We start from the raw sequence: 10,893 nt of genomic DNA, 5'->3' as shown, positions 1-10,893 counted from the left end.
TCCAGCCAGGCATGAAAAAGCTCAGTTAATACTGGTGGAGAGACTAATTTTTTGTTAGTAGTTAGCATTTTGCTTTATTTTCTTTCATTTTCTTTCCTAGGAATTGATGTATTTCTTTGCTGTTAAAAGACACAATGATCTGGCCGGTATGGCTGAGTGATTGAGCATTCACCCATGAACAAAGAGCTTACCGGTCCAATTCCTGGTCAGGACACATACCTGGGTTGTGGGCTCAATCCTTGGTTGCGGGTGTGCGGGAGGCAGCCAATCAATATTTCTCTCTCATTGATGCTTCTATGTATCTATCCCTCTCCCTTCCTCTCTCTCTCTCTCAAATCAGTAAAAACATGTTTTAAAAGAAACCTACAATGGTCACTTTACATATATGACTTCATTCTTGAATTGGCCTTGAGTCTAGTAGGGCACATCTACTGGGCTTCCCTGATGAATTCTCTTTCCTACTTGCGGTAAATGTTTCCCTCCATGTCCCGCGTGGTTCAGGGTTCAGGATCTGGAAGAGGAGCCACACACAAATGAAAGAGAAGAGACAAGAGATAATTTGGAAATATTGGGGGCAATAGGTGGTTTCCCACACCTACTCTCCAAGAAAATGGTTCATACCTTCTTCCCTCATCTTCCCACTACCAATCCCCCCACCCCCCAGTTATAATGTAGAGACTGTGATACCCACCGAAGAGGTCCCTTCTCTTGTGCATTGCATCCCATTCCCTCTAGCCCGCTCGATAGATAGAAGTTCTTCTTGCTCTTGTGTCATTCACTTCAGTATGCAGTTGGGGATTGATTTTTGTTATAGTTGAAGTTTAGGTACTAAAGTGCCTGGCCATTCTCTCTGGAACAGGAATAAACAAAGATGCAAAGGGGAACATCTTGTCAGATTTTCTAACCAAATGAGGACTCCTCTGATGTGATGTGGGGACAGCTGTCTTATCCCAGAGGGCTTGCCTGTGGGACAGAGCAGCTGCTGCCTGCACTGCGGAATACCCCACACAAGCTGTGAGTTTTTAACTGCTCATGCTTACTCTATTTCCAGACCTAGAGTTGTTGGTATGACATTTAGGATCCCTGGCTCGCACACAGTCAGCAGAGCAGATGAACTGAAAAACTGAAATGCTATTGTCTCGCTCTTGATACAGTACTGCCATGGGCTCTCTCAGTTCAACAAATAAATAGGCAGAACTCCAAGTTAGGTGGATGGGCAAGGAGGGTGTCTGTTGTTTGGGACATTCATTCACTTGTTCTACAAATATTGATTCCATGTCTACTTTGTGCCAGGCACTGCTTCAGGGGCTTCGGGTAAATGCGTAAGTAAAACAAAGATATCTGTCCTCAGGGAGCTTACATTCTGGCAGGGGAATTCAGACCATTCATCTAATAGATAGATGATGTCATGTGATAGGGGATGATATTTAGAACAGGGCCAAAGGGACCAAGCCCTCAAGGGCAGAAGAGAAGGCAGTTTGCATAATTAAGTAGGGTGGTCAGGGTAAAATTGAGAAGGTAAAATTTCAGCCAAGATTGGAAGGATATGAGTGAGTTAGCCTGGCAGAGAGTGTCATAGCAGAGAGACTTAGAGCAAAGGCATCACGGAGATGGAAGGTGTGCCTGGAACATTAGGGAGCAGCAAGGACACGAGTGATCCTGAGCAGAGAACAAGAGGGAGAGCAGGAGGGGAAGCAGTCAGGGAGCTGATGGGAGCACGCCACAGAAAGTCTTTGCATGCCATTGTAAGAGCACTGGCTTCACTTTGAGTGAAATGCGGAGCTACTGCAAGATTTTAACCAAGGGCGTGACATGCCCCAAGTAACTTTTTTTTTTTTTTAAATCCTCACCTGAGGATATTTTTCTATTGAGTTTTAGAGAGAGTGGAAGAGAGAGGGAAAGACAGAGGGAGATGGAAGGTGTGCCTGGAACATTAGGGAGCAGCAAGGACACGAGTGATCCTGAGCAGATGAACAAGAGGAGAGCAGGAGGGGAAGCAGTCAGGGAGCTGATGGGAGCACGCCACAGAAAGTCTTTGCATGCCATTGTAAGAGCACTGGCTTCACTTTGAGTGAAATGCGGAGCTACTGCAAGATTTTAACCAAGGGCGTGACATGCCCCAAGTAACTTTTTTTTTTTTTTAAATCCTCACCTGAGGATATTTTTCTATTGAGTTTTAGAGAGAGTGGAAGAGAGAGGGAAAGACAGAGAGAAATATCGATGTGAGAGAAACACATCAATTGGTTGCTTCCTGCACACACCCTGACCAGGGCCCAGGCTGGGGAGGAGCCTGCAACTGAGGTACGTGCCCTTCACCATAGTTGAACCCAGGACCCTTTGGTCTGCAGGCTGACGCTCTATCCACAGAGCCAAACTGGCTAAGGCTAATTTACATTTAAAAATATATATATTTTTATTGATTTCAGAGAGGAAGGGAGAGGGAGAGAGATATAGAAACATCAATGATGAAAGAGAATCATTGATCAGCTGTCTCTTGCACGCCCCACACTGGGAATCGATCCCACAACCTGGGCTTGTGCCCTTGACTGGAATCGAACCTGGGACCCTTCAGTCTGCAAGCTGACGCTCTATCCACTGAGCCAAACCAGCCAGGACTAACTTACATTTTTAAGGGTCACTTGATCTGCTGTGTTGCGAATTGACTAGAGGTAAGGAGAGAAGCTGGGAGTCCTCTTAAGGGGCTATTGCAATAATCTAGGTAAGACTTGGTGACATCTTGAAACAGGATGCGAAAGGAGTTGGAAGTGGCTGGACTCTGAATGAACTTTGAGAATAGAGTCAGTATGCTTTCTGAGAGCTTGGATGCCAAGAGAAGGCAAGAATAGTTCTGAGATTTTATCCTGAGCTACTGGAAAGATGGAGTTGTTAGGACATTAGGGGGGAACAGTGGTGGGAGAAGCAGTTTTCTGGGGGAAGATCAATTCAGTTGGGGCATGTTGAGGTTGAGATGCCTGCTAGACATCCACATGGAGGTGTCAATAGGCAGGTGGATAGACGAATATGGAATATAGGAAAGATCTGGGATTGATATCTACAAAGTGCTCAACTTTTTCCTTTTTTTTATGAGTCAAAATTTCTGGTGTGCTTGTGTGTGTGTGTGTGTGTGTGTGTGTGTGTGTGTGTGTGTTTTGTTTATAAGTACTTCTACATATCCATCATCAATAATAATCGATGTTCCGAATGCTGAACACAAGGTGCCCTTGACTGGAATCAAACCTGGAGCCCTTCAGTCTGCAGGCTGACACTCTATTCAATGAGCCAAACCACCCAGGGCTAATTTTAAAGGGGTCACTTGATCTGCTGTGCTGCGAATTGACTAGGGCAGTGGTCGGCAAACTCATTAGTCAACAGAGCCAAATATCAACAGTACAACGATTGAAATTTCTTTTGAGAGCCAAATTTTTTAAACTTAAACTATTTGACTGGAATCGAACCTGGGACCCTTCAGTCTGCAAGCTGACGCTCTATCCACTGAGCCAAACCAGCCAGGACTAACTTACATTTTTAAGGGTCACTTGATCTGCTGTGTTGCGAATTGACTAGAGGTAAGGAGAGAAGCTGGGAGTCCTCTTAAGGGGCTATTGCAATAATCTAGGTAAGACTTGGTGACATCTTGAAACAGGATGCGAAAGTGGCTGGACTCTGAATGAACTTTGAGAAGAGTCAGTATGCTTTCTGAGAGCTTGGATGCCAAGAGAAGGCAAGAATAGTTCTGAGATTCTATCCCGAGCTACAGGAAAGATGGAGTTGTTAGGACATTAGGGGAGAACAATGGTGGGAGAAGCAGTTTTCTGGGGGAAGATCAATTCAGTTTGGGGCATGTTGAGTTTGAGATGCCTGCTAGACATCCACATGGAGGTGTCAATAGGCAGCTGGATAGACAAATATGGAATATAGGAAAGGTCTGGTATCTACGAAGTGCTCAACTTTTTCCTTCTTTTATTTTTTGAGTCAAAATTTCTGGTATGCTTTTTTTTTGTTTTGTTTTGTTTGTTTGTTTGTTTATTTTGGTTTATGAGTACTTCTACATATCCACCATCAATAATAATTGATGTTCCGAATGCTGAACACAATTGTGTCCTGACCAGGGATCGAACCCACAACCTTGGCATATTGGGATGACGATCTAACCAACTGAGCTACCCGGCCAGGGTCCAACTCTATTATTTTATATACAAAGTGAAACTTCAAAGATCACCTTGAAAAATCTGCTGTCAGTGCACAGCTCATAGGAGGGAGGTGGGAGGAGGCAAGAAAGACTAGGCACTTACCTTCCCTACAAACCCTGTCTGCATGTAATTCCACTGCTTTGAACTGTTTATTAATACACGACACAAGCCATTTCCCTATTTACATGGTTCCACTGGGAATTGCACACCATCACCCCCCTCAGCTTTCAAGATTGTATACCTGGATTTCAGAAACTAAATGGCCTTCCTACGTCTGGTGAGACGGCAGGTTGCCCACTCCTACCTGCGTGCCCCAGGCACTGCCAGGCCGATAGCATCAGCGTGTGGAAGCAGCTCCATCCAGACAACTCGCAGCTGGCTGGAGCCAGGCCGGAGGGGCATGGGTGGCAGAATTCGCTCAGAACCCAGAGCACCCACCCAAGGGTTGACTGTAGACCGGGATCCAGGATTTTCATTCAGGTTCTTTCCATAGATCAGTTCTCTACTGTCTGTGGAGAAAGAACTGTCTTAGTCCTACCTAGACGTCACAAGGAGTTGAAGATTGCTCTTCTAGATGAGAGAATAAGATAAAATCACGAGGATCCAAAGCTCAGAAGAACCAGGATCCACCCCAACCCTACCGGCGTAGTTCTCACCCTTACTCAGAGGAGGCATGCAGTGACTGACTCCATTCCTATCCCTGAGGGGTGGATACATAATGAAGTCAGGTGAGTCTTTAGTTTTACTTTGTTGTTACAAAAAAATATTACTGAAGAAGGTGTTCTAAGAGAGAAATCATAATCACTCAGAGTCTAGGTTCTCAGGTGGAGCCACTGCTGGATGTTCACAGTTGGTGGAACAGGTGTTTGGGGTTCTAGAAAAATCCCAATGCAGCCTTCCCTGCTCTGCCCTGGATTCCCAGGCTGCCCCGTTAGGTCTGCACGGGCCTTCTGCCCCAGGAACTAGAAGCCCAGGGTCTTTGCTGCTTTTTGCCATCTCCTGGGTGGATGATCCCAGGCTAACTGAGGGGATGGTGGTGTAGCCAGAATTTGGGGCAACTAGTCACCTCTCTGCTTACTGTTACTTAATCAGGTTGGCCAGGCCCTGTCACCCTCCCTGCCTTCAGCCCACCTTTGCCCACACTTCTTAAGAACTAGCAGATCTGCCCCAATCTCTGGACCATGACTGGACTTCTCTACTGGATGGCTTCTCTTGGTGGGGAGTCTCAAGCCTCCCAAGGATCAGACTCATAATTGCTGAGAACAAAATAAAATTGTTGCTGAAATATCAGCAAACTGGAGAACAAGAGAAAGAAAGAAAGAAAGAAAGAAAGAAAGAAAGAAAGAAAGAAAGAAAGAGAGAAAGGAAAGAAGATAGGAAGGAAGAAAGAAAGAAAGAAAGAACGATCTGCCCCAAAAAGGGCAGACCTGACATTATTTTCAGCACTAAGGTTTTATAAATTAATTGATTTTTCTGACTCATTTAGTGTGGGTTTAAACCATTTATCTGAAAAGGCCATAATATATTTTTTGAATCACTCTAACAATAAGAGACACAGAAGATGAAATAATGTGTTAAACACTTAGTTGAGCCATCTCTATTAACCCCTGGCATAGATGGCCTCTCAGTATCCCTTCTGCAGTGCCAGCTTCAATGCTCATTTGGTGCTTCTGGGGACCAGTTGGATGAGTCTCCCCCTTTCCCTCCCCGTGTGTGCGAGAAAACTGCAGTCCTGCCCTTTGGTGACATCACCCACTTTCAGATCAGGAGCCTTTGTCAGAGGCCTGCCAGATCTTCCAAATAAAGCCGCTGCTCGTCGCAGCCCTGGTGTGCCACCCACCCCTGCAGTAGCAATATTTAATAACACAGAGAATACAAAGCTTGGCTGGATGAGTCACTGTTGTAAGTGACCAGACAAATGGAAATCTCCTTTTTAACAAAAAGGCCTTGAAATGCAAGGATAAGGACACACTCCTTTAATTTCCAGCTTTAATGATCATGCTATGCATTTCCAGGGCCAACACCTACATTTTTTTCTTCCTGCTGGATTTCATAAGAGACCTCTGCATCTGAATTAGGGTCAAAGGTCTTTCTTAACTCTGTGTTATGCAAACTTGAAGCATTTGCATACCATCTTCTCTCACATTCTTTGCTCTGTCTGCATATCACCTGTGTTATAATTTACCTTAGTTTTCTTTACTGTGACTCGTGTTTGTTACTTAAATACCGTTGTTTAAAAGAAAAACAATCTCACTTCTTATGATTCTGGTAAACCAGTATCTCCTGCCACAAATAAACAAATAGAACCAGAAGGGAAAACCAAATAATATCAATACTTGTTAGGCCATTTCTGCTGTTTGCTGAGGACTCTGAACTGGGGTTTGTAGATGTCTCTGATCAAGAGGGAGAGTGGAACATACTAGGTGTTACAGAAATGGTGACCACCCTAGCTGGTTTGGCTCAGTGGATAGAGCATCAGCCTGCGGACTGAAGGATCCCAGGTTTGATTCCAGTCAAGGGCACATGCCCGGGCTGTGGGCTCAATCTCCAGTGTGGGGCGTGCAGGAGGCAGCTGATCAATGATTCTCTCATCATTGATGTTTCTGTCTCTCCCTCTCCTTTCCTCTCTGAAATCAATAAAAATATATTAACAAAAATTAGAAAGAAATAGTAACCGCAGATGAAGACATTCTCCTTGAAGTCATGAAATGAATTGAAAGGGACTACAGAAGAGGAAGCTCCTTTCTGGAGGTAAAATCTAATAAGAAGATAGATGCATTTATCAGACTTCAAAATCCTCAAGGGTAGTGTGTAGTATTGTTAGAAGCACGTAGCCTTGTGTTTAGGAGCTTAGGCTCAGGGTCCCATCAGAAGTGAGTGGACCTCTAATTCACTCTATATTGGGTAATAATCTTAACCTATCAGAGCCTACATTTATTGGGTTGAAAAACGAGGATAATAAAAGTATGACACTTGTATCACAGGGCTTTTAAGGGGATTGTATGAAATCAGTCAGGCAAAGCACTTAGCACACTGCATGGCACTTAAGTGCTCAATAATTATTTGCCTTATCTTCTTTATCATCTTTTCCCCCTATTATTCTTCCTCTTCTTCTTATCAACTTTATAAAAGTGGACTGAATTGTGCCTCTCAAAATGATATGTTCAAGTGCTGACCCTGGTACCTATGAATGTGACTTTATTTGGAAACGAGGTCTTTACAGATGTAATTGAGTTACGATGAAGTTGTACTGGGTTGGGGTAGGCCCTAATCCATTGATTTGTGTCTTTAGAAGAGGGATATTGTGAGACAGAGACTCAGAGGAGACACATGGAGAAAAAGCTATCTGAAGATGGAGGCAGAGATTGGAGTTGTGCTGTTACAAGCCAAGCACTGTCAGCATCCACTAGGAGCTAGAAGAGGCAAGGAAGAATTAGTCTCTAGAGCCTGCAGAGAGAGAGAGTATGGCCCTGAAAACACCTTTGTTTGTTTCTTTTTTTTATTTGATTATTTTATTTTTTTTAAAAAACACACACCTTGATTTTAGACTTCTAGTCTCCAAAACTGTGAAAGTATAAACTTCTCTTGTTTTAAGCCATCCAGTTGGTGGTAATTTGTTATCACAAACCATACAGTTTGGTGCTGGGAAGTGAAGTACTGTTCTAATGTTGAAGTGGCTTTGAAATTGGACAATGGGTAGAGGCTGGAAGAAGTTTGAGGTATTTGATAAAAAGGCCTAGATTGCCTTGAAGAGACTCTTGGTAGAAATGTGGACCCTAAAAGAGATACTGGTGAGGGCTCAGAAGGCAGTGAAGAGAACGGTAATGAAAGCTTCTATTGTCTTAGAGAATACATATATTGTCACAAACAACACGTCAGTAAAAATATGAATGCTAAAGGTGCTTCTGGTGAAGGTTCAGAAAGACACGAGGAAACCAAGAAAATTACTGGGGTTTCTGGCTCAGTGGATAGAGCATCGGTCTGTGGACTGAAGGATCCCAGCCGCTGTTCCCACGCGCTGATGGTGGCGCTGGCTCCGCTGGCCCCTGCTGACTGCACTGTCAGTGGGTGCAAGCAGTGGCTGCCAACCTGGATCGCCCTTCAGGACCAGGGGGAGGTGGAGAAGCCCTCAGGAGTGATCGGGGCCAGCAGCTGCTGCTTACACCCGCTGACAACACCAAGTGATCGGGGCCAGCGCTGGGCGCTGGCAGCAGGTGTGAGCACTGGGCGGGACCATGGCACGCGGGAGCAAAGAATTTTCAGTAACCACCAGAGGTTCACTCCGATGACAGCGACCAGTGCCCCGCCTTGGTCTGGCGCCCCCGCTCACCTGCTCCACCATCCTGCCATGGCCGACACCCGCCATGTTCTGTGCTCTGCCACCTGCTGCCATCACCTGCCATGTTCCGCATGTGCCCCCTGGTGGTCAGTGCATGTCATAGCGACTGGTTATTCAGTTGTTCAGTTGTTCTGCCATTTGGTCTATTTGCATATATATATGCAAGAAGAAAGAGATATGTTGAGGAAGAAACTATCAAGCGAAAGGGAACCAAATGTGATAACCTAGTAAATTCTCAGCCTATCTATAATGCAAAAGATGCTAAAGCATGATCTTGAGAGAATGTCAAGAGTGTGACTGGACAATCTTTTGCCAGAGATTGGATGTATGACTAATGGATACAAGCAATTGTCTCAGCAGAAGCTAGGAATAGAGATGAGGTTATCTAGATCTATAGACAACTTTCTTGTCTGATGGTGTGCAACCCATGAATTACACAGAAAACAACAAGGTTTTGAGAATGTTGTACCAGTACAAACACTGCCATCCTGGACTAATAGGGACAGGGACACATAGGAAAGCTGTTAGACTTCCAAAATCCCACAGGCAGGACACAAGCTGACAGGGGCATCCCGCTGCCAACATGTGTGACTCTTCAAGAAAAAAGAAGAATGATTCCAAAGACAGCCCCAAAGCTGCAGGGCCTCCAGGGGCCTCCAGAGAGCAGAGAGTCAAGCCACTGAGGATTCTTCTCAGGCCTTGAGATCTAATGGAATTTTCCCTGTTGGGTTTCAAACTTGCTGGGGACAAATGATCCCATTATTCTCTATTTTCTCCCTATGGGAATGGGAATGGGAATGTCTATCCCATGTATGTCCCACAATTGTATGCTAGATACAAATAACTTGTTTGCTAGGTCCACAGGTCCACATATGGAGAAAAATTTTGCCCCAGGATGGATCATACCCAGATCTCACTCATGTCTGATTTAAATAATAAGATTTGGCAGTTCTTGAGTTGATACTTACATGATATTTTTGACTTAGAATTGATGCTAGAATGAGGTGAATATATTTTTCACACGGGAAGGATGTGAATTTTTGAGGGGGCCAGAGGATATACTGTAGTGGGATGATGTATCACCACAAAAGAGAGAGATTCAAGTCCTAACTCCCAGTACCTTTGAATGTGACCTCATTCGGAAACAGGGTCTCTGTAGATGTAATCAAGTTTAAATAAGATCATACTGGGTTGGGGTGGTCCCAACAGAAAAAGATGGATATTTGGAAATACAGACAGAGGAATTACACTGGAAGAAGACAGAGGCAGAGATTGGAATTACGTTGCCACAAGCTAAGGAACACCAAGGGTTGGCAGCAATCACTAGAAGCTAGAAGAGGAAGCATGACCCTGCTGACGCCTTGATTTCAGGCTTCTCGCTTCTAGGACTATGATAAAATAAGTGTTGGTATTTTAAAGCTACTCCCATCCCCAGTTTGTGGTAATTTGTTATGGCAACTCTAGAAAACGAATACAATTGCCATTGTTATCTAACCAATCTTTGTACTCCCAGTATCTCAGTTTCTACCATGTTATCACTTAAAATTCTCCACGAAGTTCTACAGAAAGCCCATTTAACGAGTATTTGCATTCATCAAGACGAATTAGCATTTGGGAAATACTAACTTTATCTTATTTAATAACCTTTTAAAATTTATTGATTTGAGAGAGAGAGAACCATCAAGTTGTTCTTCCACTTATTTATGCATTTATTGGTTGATTCTTGTATGTGCCCTACCCAGGGATTGAACTTGCAACCTTGGCATATTAGGACGATGCTCTAACCAACTGAGTCACCCAGCCAGGGCTAACTTTACCTCATTTCAAATCAAGAACAAGTGAGAGCATTTAATTTACTCTAAGTCATAGTTCACTCTATGACATAATGTCATATCTGGAACTATAACTCACTTCTCCTCTCTACTACTCCATCTTAGTAACAACAATTGAGCCATGCAATTTTATCTGTCAGGACTTCAGAGCTCATCTAGTCCAAATCCTTCTTGAGAAAGCAGATGCCCAAAGAGAAGTGAGTTCCCAAAGTCACAAAGCAAGCTGCCGCATTTTTCTTACGTGCACAAAATGTGCACCCAAATTATCCCGCAATCAATATAAAATAATAGATGATGCTGCCCCTAGAGGCAGAACTCTGCAATACAAACCATCACAGCACAGGTATTTTCAAATTTCTTAACAAAACAAAAAAAGTCAGACCACAAAGCTTATCAGAAGTAAAGTAAGGTTAATTATTAGATTTCAGTTTATGATTACTCTTTGGTATGTATAGGACATTAATTATTGATAGGGAAATACTTATTTTAGCTAATTTTATATCTTTCTGTTGTAGTAAAATATTATTGCACA

The sequence above is a fragment of the Myotis brandtii genome, unplaced genomic scaffold, assembly GCF_000412655.1.
Source record: "Myotis brandtii unplaced genomic scaffold, ASM41265v1 scaffold1335, whole genome shotgun sequence".
Lineage (NCBI taxonomy): Eukaryota > Metazoa > Chordata > Mammalia > Chiroptera > Vespertilionidae > Myotis > Myotis brandtii.
This window is presented reverse-complemented; position numbering follows the sequence as displayed.